The sequence below is a fragment of the Artibeus jamaicensis genome, unplaced genomic scaffold, assembly GCF_021234435.1.
Source record: "Artibeus jamaicensis isolate MK-2021 breed Jamaican fruit bat unplaced genomic scaffold, CSHL_Jam_final scaffold_833, whole genome shotgun sequence".
Taxonomy (NCBI): Eukaryota; Metazoa; Chordata; class Mammalia; order Chiroptera; family Phyllostomidae; genus Artibeus; species Artibeus jamaicensis.
In genome coordinates this window covers 23,297,923-23,308,287 of record NW_026522056.1, presented here as the reverse complement: position 1 = coordinate 23,308,287, position 10,365 = coordinate 23,297,923, and positions in this window count along the sequence as shown.

The following is a 10,365-nucleotide window of genomic DNA, read 5'->3' as shown; positions in this document are numbered from 1 at the left end:
CGAGCCCCAACTGGGGGCAGAGCCTGCAACCCAGGAATTTGCCCTGACTGTGAGTCGAAGGGGTGACCTTTCACTTTACAAGACAGGACAACGCTCAATCAACTGAGCCGGTCGGGGCTGAAAATACTTCTAAAGAAAGACTATTGATTTGCATATATGTGCCACGCTATTTAGGTAGTCTCTATAAATTACTCACCTGGCTTCGGACATCCTACCAAACCAGTGACAAAATAAAAGTTAACTATATGTCCTTATTACCCATTTTCATCAGAGTTAAGCCAGAGTACCAAAGAGGTAATGATAAGCCATTTGAGTTTTCTCCCTTCTAATTGAAATCGCATAATAAATACCCTCTCTTGCCAGCATGCTCCTTTTCTCTTCTCCACCTCTGCAGCAATGGCCTCTTGATGTCAGTTAATTACCAGTAACTTATAGGTAAATGGAGTAAACCTTTTCATTTACGAACTAGCCTAAAATTCCGTCGTGGAGAAATACGGGATTCCTAGAGTCCTGCGCATAGACAATTTACTACAAACTGATTCTAAGCCTAGAGTAACATCATTATTCAGTTTAGAGTTAATGGGTTCCACAAAGCAAATTTAATAAATCCTTTGGGGATCTAAGCTGAGGGAAATTAAAATTAGAAGCATAAATTGTGACTTCCAGGGCAAGTCAGTGGCTGGGTTACAGTCTGGTCGCTCTGCTTATTGGGTGAGCGGTGAGTGGAGGAAGGGAAATCGCCCTCTTCTACGCGGGGCTGGGGTGTTCTCAATTCCACCCACACAGCTATTTCCTACAGCCTAACTCACTGCATAAGGACTGACAGGGTTTACAAATGGCCCACCGGGGGCCAAATGAATTCTTGGAAATTTTCACAAGTCAACTTCATCAGTGGGGTGAGGGGATCGTAAATCCCCGAGGACTTGAAGGGACGAGTTCTTTAGGGGCCTGCAGAGAGGCAGGAGGTGGGGCAGCTCAGGGGAAGTCTGTGGGGAGACACAGTGAACTCTATCTTCCCCCGGAGTTCTTATCGCGTAAGAGATTAATGAGCATATAAGTGAAGAAACTTCCCTATCTTAAATTTCCATCCGAAGTTAATTTTCAGGAGATTCTCCCCCAAGATTCCTGTCTCTATGCCCAGGATGACACTCTCTCTCTCCCTCTTTCTCTCCCTCTCCCCGTCCCTCCCTCCCTCCCTTATGGGGATTTATCCTGGGGGAAGCAGGCGCGGCTGCAACTGCTCAGGTGTCTAATCACATATCTTTCTCAGGCTTAGAAGAAAAACCACAGGGCTCCCTGGGTAGACCAGATGGACTTCAAATAATTACCCAAGATATCACAGGAAATGAGAGTCCTGTGTCCCTGGCTTATTTACAAAAGGTTATAAACAAGTAGATTTAAAATCTCCAGCTATGACATTATATATCCAGGTTCCACCCTGTAGTGAAAAAAAAAAAGGAGGATGAAGAAGAAGCAACCTGGAGTTTATGCTTCAGGCTCCACACTGACAAGTGCCCCTTGAAGAACACAAGGGACACCGGAATGGCCGGGGAGGCTGTCCCGGCGCCAGCACTGAGGAAAGCATCCTCCGTCCTCAGAGAGGGGGGCACACAGAGCAAGCATCTTCCCTTGGGGCCGCCCTCCAACGCGGGGCTCCCTTTTGCCTCCCCTCCAATCCCTGGGAATCTGGTTCCTCCAGGAAAGAAAAGCCATCCTAACATCCGAGGGCCGGGTGGGCAGGAAATCCCAACCAGGGTCCCCCGCTGAGAGGCCTTGGGGGCAGGGCCCGGTGCCATTTCCCTCTAGGGCACCGCGACGTCCCAGACGCGTTCGGGAAGGGCTCCAGCGCCCCCTGGCGATGAGCATGGTTGGAGAAGCAGTTGTACCCCAAACTGCAGACACTACTTGCTCAGGCGGCCCGGGGCCCCTCTCCCTGGCCAGGCCAGGCCAGTTCCATAAAATGGTTAATTCTGTTTCATGCACCACCTCAGGCCTGCTCCTTGCAAAAATCTCGCTCCCGTAACATTTCCCTTCATGTCAAGAAGAAACTTTGTCAGACAATGTTCCTCCCGCTTGGCAGATCAAAATAAGGTCCTTCCTCCCAGGAATTGTCTGCAGGCTACTGGAGTTTTGCAGCCCTGAAAACAGTGATTTCTGAACTATCACATTGTTTCCCTTTTCCTTTTCATGTCTGAACAGTCCTGTCACTCGGCAGAATTCCCCAGAAGGACGGATCATTTAAATTCAGAGTGGCGTTCTATTTCTGAGGGAGACAGCCTCTCGAGCTAGGTGCCGGGGCAGCAGCCTGGAAAAGTGAACTCCCTCCTGATTCTCTGGGCAGCCGAGGCCCCGGCGGCGCCTGTCCACCCCGACCCCTGCCCCCAGCGGCCCCTCATGGGCCCAGCCCCGCACGGCCACTGGAGGAGAGAATCCAGGATTCAACCTCACGGTCCTGAGTCATCACCCAGAGGAAGCAATGGAAGCCACTTGGCAGGGGCAGCCTGAACGGTCACTTTTGGAGGCTTGGGGGGACTCATTTTTCTTACCCAAGTTTTCATGGGAATGAGAAAGAAGACCAGAGTTGGCACATTCAAGCCAAAATACCACCTTAGGTAACGGCAAAGTTGGAGGATAGAGCTTCACACAAGAAGTGAAATAACCTACTGACTGACAACCCTGGCCAGTGTGGCTCAGTGGATTGAGCACTAGCCTACAAACCCAAAGGTTGCCAGTTCGATTCCCAGCGGGCCAGGTCCCAGTAGGGGACATGAGAGAGACAACCACACACTGATGTTTCTCTCCCTCTCTTTCTTCCTCCCTTCCCCTCTCTATAAAAACCTTTTTAGAAAAAGTAAAATAGGCTACCAACTGGATGCCAGGATCGGGCAGACAAATGCCCGCCACTGCGCTGGCAGCAAGGGCCCAGCTCCGCATGAGCCCAAGGGCCCTGTGCATTCTTCCCAACTCACCAGCCTCCCTCCAGCCCTGGGAGGCGGGAGGGCTGTGGAGAGAGGGGCTAGGCAAGCCGTCTCACACACTCTCGCCCTTGCATGCACACTCCCGGGTGCACACATTCGTACATACACACGCATGCATTCACACACTTCCACGTGCACTCAGGCAGGCACACACACACTCACATACACTCACGAGTGCACTCACAGACACGTGGGCACCCACAAACCCTAAGAGCCGCGAGACCTCGGGACCCTCGGGTGTGCCTGCTGCTGCTCCCGGTACACACAGCATCGCCTCCCTGGGCCTCTGTGCCGCCCCTCGCTGCCCGGACACTGCTGCCTTGTTTGCAGGCTCCCTGGGGAACCCATCCCAAAACCCAAGGGCTCCCCCATACACAGACTTCAGCCCTAAGATTTCAGGTTTCAGCCTCCAGAAATTTTACCCTTATTTCAAAAATATGCTTTAAATTTTAAAACATCAGGCCATCTAGGGTGTAGAAAGAAACACTCTGAATTACCGAGGAGCTAATTAACAGCTGGAAGTCACATGGCAGGCAGCAAGCATGGGCTCCTGGGGCACCCACAGACGGGGACACGGGGCGTGGGGGCACAGCTCCCCCAGAGACACGACCTGGATCTCTCACGCACCCCATCGCATCTGCAGCCAGGCTTCCGGGCTCCTCCCGCCCCACCTCCCACGCATGGCCCCCAGCTTCGCCCCTCCCCTGTCTCCTCTCCCCCTGGGCTGGTCCCGTGAAGATGGGAGCGAAAGCTGACTTTGTGATTTCCACAGAAATTGCCTAGTGTCGTATCCTTGTATTATTGCTTAAAGTTAGTAAACACAAACGTAATATTTCTCAAAAACTTGGCAAGAGACTTCACGGTGCTGCCTGCTAGAAGCTTCCCAGGGCACCACTGACTGAGGACTTACCCTCCTCTGGCCCAACTCACGGCCTTGGGCTAGAATCCCCACTCTCCTCTCTCCTTCCTGTCTTCCTTCATCCCCATCAGGCGGGACACCTCAAGAAAGGCGCTGTCCTCCACCAGAATAACGAGGCCCCCCCGGGGTCACCATGTGCCACCCCATCTCCATCCCTGGACACCTCCCCCCACGAAGCCAGAGGGGATCCTCAGAGGACCTGGGCCTGAGGATCCTTTGAGAACCCTCGTCCTTTGGTGGCCAAAGGCTTTTAGTCGTGGATCTTCATGCCAATTCAGTTTCTTCACCCACAAGGACCAGGCATCAAGGGAACGGCTTAGCCCCTCCCCCCCCCCCCCCCCCCCGCCTCTGGATACAAGCCTGCAACCAACACGTGGAGACAAACTAAACCACCTGGAGGGGCAGGGGTGATTGGAACGGTTGGAAGACAAGCAACCCCTCCCTGTTCTAATGAACTTGAGGTACCAGCCACCAAGCCCATGGCCCCTCGGGGCCAGCTCTCCCCCAGGCTGGCCCTGTGGTCTCGCCTCCACACCTGCAGCCCCTGCAGGGTCCTTTCTCGGATGCCCTTGGGCCCAGGTGTGACGCCTGCAGACTCACCAGGCCACGCTCACCTATAACAGTGTCCCTTCTTGGGAGCACTCTCCTTGACAGAGCCTGTCCTGGCTGACAGAAGGCGGGGCTCACTCTGCAGTCCCTCAGCCCACGCCCACACGTGAGCGGCTGCAGGCCCCAGCTCTCAGGGAAAGTGCCATATCCCATTAAGAGAGTGTGGCCTGTGACCAGCTGTGGGCATTTCCACAGTGGGAATGGAGCCCCTGCCTCAAACTGATCCTCCTTCTCCCCCTGGGATCTGCTTTTGGGAAATGGCACCACCATCCTGCCTGTCACACAGGCTGGAGTTCTCGGCGTCCCCTTGTCCCCTTCACCAAGGACAGTGCCCCGCTCCCCAGCCCCGGCAGGCACCCTGCCCTCCAGCCAGATGACCCGCCAGCTTTCCTCCTGGTGGAGCCTCACAGTCCCTGTTCCTTGGAATTGCACACAACTCCAAGACCAGCTCCCGGTTTCCCGGGGTTTCCTAGCTGCTCTGAGCCCCCGAGTCTCTCCAAGCCCCACCTCAGCTCCCCTCTCCTTCCCCAGGAGAAAAACTGAAGACGTTTAAAATAGAGCAAATCAAAGAGCAGAGGCTGATCCTAAGTGCGGCCCGCAGGAATCACCTGGAGGCTGCTCCCCAGGCCCATGGAAGGCCTCCCCCAGGCAGGTGGCCTCCCCGCCGCCCACCTCCTCCTGTCTGTTCCCATCCCCCAGACTTGCATCCAGCTACTAGGAATTATGTTCAGCCTGCAGGCAGCTGGCAGGGCTCAGGAGCCCTGACGGTGGGGCACGGTTGGGTTTAGAAACGGCCCTGCAGACTCAGGGGCTGCCCCCTGGACCATCCAAGGATGCAGGTCGAGGCAGACCCACAGGCTCTTCTGTGAGCCCAGGACCCAAGAAATGGGGGAGTGAGAGGTGGCAAGGGGTGGGAGAGGGGCTCAGAGTGCTGGAGAGAATGCAGTTCGCCCAGTTAAAATTGAATTGCAGGAGAGTGGTCTGTGTCTATTGCATTAAAACCACTCACACAACTTCCGCCAAGATGGAGGCACAGGTGGAAGCACTGTACCTTCTCACACAACCAAGTTTAAAAACAACAAAGTCTTAGCAACAAAAACGCAGCCAAACCTCAGAAAATTGAACTACATGGAAGTCTGACGACAACGAACCCTTCAGCCAAACCAGTAAGAGGGGCAGAGCCAGCAGCAGAGCAGGGTTAGGAAAGAAAGATCCACCGGACCTACCTGCGCGCGAGACCCAGGTGCGCCAGCAGCCGTGGGCAGATCCCAGGTGTGGGGAAGCGGGCAGACCCACTGAGGGCGCAAGGTGGTAGACTCACTGAGGGCTGACCGAGGTCACACATTCACGCAGATAAACCGGTGAAGGAGCAGGAGCGAGTGGTGAGGCAGACCCTGCAGGCCCCAGCGCCATTTTCCCTCTCTGACCCCGCCCCCACATACAGCGTCACAAAACAGCGTCAGGGGCGGCCACGCCCTGGTGAACAACTAAGGCTCCGCCCCTCATACGTACAGATCAAACGTACAGATACGTACAGGCACGAACAGATCAAAACATGGCTCAAGAACAACTCAGAGCCCCAGAGCTGACAAATCTAAGTGATGAAGAAATAGCCGAACTTTCAGATGCACAGTTCAAAACACGGGTGATCAGGATGCTCACAAAACTGGTTGCTTTTAATCACAAATTAGAGGATTATATGAAGACTAAACTAATTGAAATGAATGGAAATGCACAGGAAACCAATAGTAATGGAAAGGAAACTGGGACTCAAATCAAAGGAGTGGACTAGAAAGAGTAAAAAAAATGACCAAACAGAAAAGGATGAAGAAACAAGAATTCAAAAAAATTAGGAGAGGCTTAGGAACATCCAGGACATCTTTAAACGCTCCAACATCAGAATTATAGGGGTACCAGAAGGGGAAGAGGAACAGCCACCAGTGGAAAACTTATTTGAACAAATAATAAAGGAGAATTTCCCCAATCTGGCAAAGGAAATAGACTTCCAGGAATCCAGGAAGCTCAGAGAGTCCCAAAGAAATTAGACCCAAGAAGGAACACACTAAGGCACATCATCATTACATTAGCCAAGATGTAAATGAAGGAGAGAATTCTAGAAGCAGCAAGAGATAAGGGGAAAGTCACCTACAAAGGACTTCCCATCAGACTGTCAGCTGATTTCTCAAAAGAGACCTTACAGGCAAGAAGGGGCTGGAAAGAAGTATTCCAAGTCATGAAATCTAAAGACCTACATCCAAGATTGATCTATCCAGCAAAACTTTCATTTAGAATGGAAGGGCAGATAAAGTGCTTCCCAGATAAGATCAAATTCAAGGAGTTCATCATCACCAAGCCCTTATTATATGAAATGTTAAAGGGACTTACCTAAGAAAAAGAAGATAAAAAAGATGAACAGTGAAAGGACAGCAAACTCATAGTTATTAATAACCACACCTAAAACAAAAGCAAACTAAGACGACAGCTAGATCAGGAGCAGACCCATACAAATGAAGATCACATGGAGGGTTAGCAACAGGGGAGTGGGAGAAGGAGAAGGGGGGAGAAGGTACAGAAAATAAGTAGCATAGACGGTAGGTAGAAAATAGATGGGGGAGGGCAAGAATAGTATGGGAAATATGGAATCTAAAGAACTTGAAACACGTGGACATAAACTAGAGGGGGGGAATGGTGGGGGAGGGGTGTGCAGGGTGGAGGGGAATGAAGGGGGGAATAGAACTGTAATGGCATAATCAATAAAATATATTTAAAAAAATAAAATAAAGTAAGATCTGGGTAAAAAAAAAAAAGAAAGAACAGGGTGACAAAGGAGGCTGGTGGCTCCTGATGTCAGGGAGACCCTAAATAACAGACACAGTCTTTGTCACAGCCAAATATGGGAGGGGGTGGGGCAGGTGGATGGAGCCACGGGGAAGGCCCCGGGTCCTCACCTCTCTGTGCCCAGCCTTCCCAGGTATTTGTGACAAGCTGCCCACATGAGCAAAACGCAGCCAAAGCCGGAGCGCACGGGGCCCAAGACAGAAGAGAATTTATTGTTGTAATCAAATAAAGCTTACAGTCAACTTCATCTGACACACATGTCATGATAGGCAGAGTCATTACTGTGCAGTTGGCACTTAGGCCTAAATGGTAATCAATTTGCCTAAATGACTGCAATTAGCGTGCCTTTTCCGTGACACAGAGCATGTCTGGGCCTGCTGAGGGGGGCCCGGGCCAGCAGCGCTGCCAACTGTTCTCTGCACTCAGGAGGCCTCCAGCTTCCCACTGGGGGGAAGGGGATCCCCCAGAACTAAACCTAAAAGCTACCGACTCTCCTCTCTTTGCCTCCCTTCAGAAAGTCCCTGAAGTGTCTAAGAAAGAAAATGTCCCTCCAGGGAAGGCCACCTGTGCACCAGTCAGAAGCTACAGGGTCTTCGGTGCCCCCTTTAGTCAGAGCGCTTGCCTAGCACCTATCGCTGGGCCACGAGCGGCAGACTGGGCACCGCCCCCCGCCCTCCTCGGCGCCATTTATTCATTAGGACAAACGTAGAGGAATTCCAGATGGTGTGCCACAGAAAACGGGTGGTAGAAGCAATTCATATTTGGCCTTTTAAGATATCTGTTATCCTTTTTTCATCTATGGTATCGAGAAAGAGAGAATCCAAGGCCATATCAAAATTTCCAAGTAAAGTTGTTCTTGGATCCTTCCTCCCAACATCATATCCCCTCCTGCTCTGTGTCCCCTTTGTCCTGCCTCTTAGAAACTCAGAGCTTCTGGGTGGCCCTCTGCTCAGCCCGCCCTCCCCGGCCCCCACCTGCCCAGGCTCCCCTCCCAGGCCCCCACTTGGCCCTCACCTCCCTCACAGAGACCTGTGATCCCTAATTACTTTTTTCTCTTTCTCCTGAAGGTGATCCTGAGTGGGGAGTCTGCCAACGATCTACTTGTCTATGTTCTTAATAAAGAAACGAAGCAAGGGTTTATAGGGATGCATCTCCTTTCCTGTTCTTATTCTCGTCCTTTTCTTCACATGAGAAACGTGAATCCCTTGGAGCGATAGATTTTTACCATCTTTAAAACTGGCCCTGGCCCCCCGACCAGGCATTTGAACCACTGGCCACTCTGCCTCTGAGCAAAATCACAACCTGGCAAGGTGTGTCCATGGGCACCTCATGTCCCTTAGAATCTCCTCCCTGACCCCCAGATGCCTGAGAGCTCCTCCTGGCCTCCAGACAGGTAACCTGGAGGTCAACTGCCTGCATTTGCAGAAGCCAAGGTGCCAGCTGGCTCCCGTCAGGAAACGGTCATTTCAACAGAGGGAATTTAATGTAGGGAATTGGCCATGTAGGTAAGGGAGGGCTGAAAGGAAAAAAGGAAGGCGATGGACACCGGAGTACAAGCAGGTAAAAGAAGCAGGTATTATCTGCAGTGCAAAATGGACCATGTGGAGGGGCTGGGAAAAGGGCCTGGCCCACAGAACCGGGACACAGCTCCGAGGTGCCCAGCTACGGCTGGTTCTGGGAGAGTCCACAGAAGCTGGCAGCGGGAACGATCCGCTGCTGCCACCAGAGCAGCACAAGGTGCCTCTGCTGGAGCATCCCTGACAGAACCAGGTAACAAACCAGAACCAGGAAGTCCCTGTTCCAGCACCGAGGGGGCCCCTCCAGCTGAACTAACAAGGGTCCCTCCGCAAAGGAGAAATGAATACATGTGCAGAGCCCTGGCCCATGCAGCACAGAGCGGGGAACAGGAGACTGGTTTGGGGGGCTAAGAGGTAAACGCCTGGAGCATACACTATGTTTTCAATGGCTCCCCATCTTCACGGTGGGCATCATCTACCAGAAAGCTGAGGGCTTCCCAGGAAACATGTTTATTTCAAACACGTGTTTGAAATCTGCAGACTAAGGTCATTACAAAATTCTGTTGTCTGGTGTCCTCTGTGCTCACGGTACTGGCTCAGAGGCTCGGAGGGCAGAATACTCGCTGGGGACGAGACTTGGTTTCCTCTGGGGGCTGCTGGGGATGCCTGCCTGCACCAGAAATTCCTCAGTCCCTGCCAGCTGGTTCTACACTGCCCCGGGTCCCCAGGGCGTCCCACCTGTGTTCAATCCCGCATCACTACCTTCTTTCTTCTACTTATTCTATGGGCACATGAGGCACTGGTCCCGCAGGACCCTGAGGCAGGAACTAGGCCAGCGCTCCCCCTAGTGGCAGTCGACGAAACTCCTCAAACCCCTTTCCTACAGAAGGGTTCAGCCAACATGAAAGAGGTGCTTATATTCCCAATTTACAGGTGGAGACACTGAGTCTTAAAAGAGGCTAAAGACACCTGGGGTGACCTGAGAGTCACGCCAGTGTCCTTCATATCGCCTGAGTCCTGCAGTGTTGTTGGCAAAGCAGTGACACTGTGGGAAGTTCAGCTTGGCCCTGTGCTCTGAGCCCCAAGTTCCCAAATCTGGTACCCACGGCTACAGGCATTTGAAACCTTAATCACTGAAGCTCTGGCTCAGTGGATCGAGTAGCTCCTCTGACGTGGCTCAGTGGATTGAGTGCCAGACTATAAACCAAAGTGTCACTGGTTCCATCCCTCAGTCAGGGCACATGCCTGGGCTGCAGGCCAGATTCCCAGGAGGGGGTGCGTGAGAGGCAACCGCACATTGATGTTTCCCTCTCTCCTTCCCTTCCCTCTCTCTAAAAATAAATATATAAAAAAAATTTTTTAAACCTTAACAGCTGACCTGAAAAATAACCAAACTTTTCTCCTAACAAATCCCCTTACTCCACTCAGATCCCCCAAAGCAATATCCTCAGAATACTGAATTAATAATCTAGAAAATTCCCTTTAAACCCAAGTGTGAAGAAAC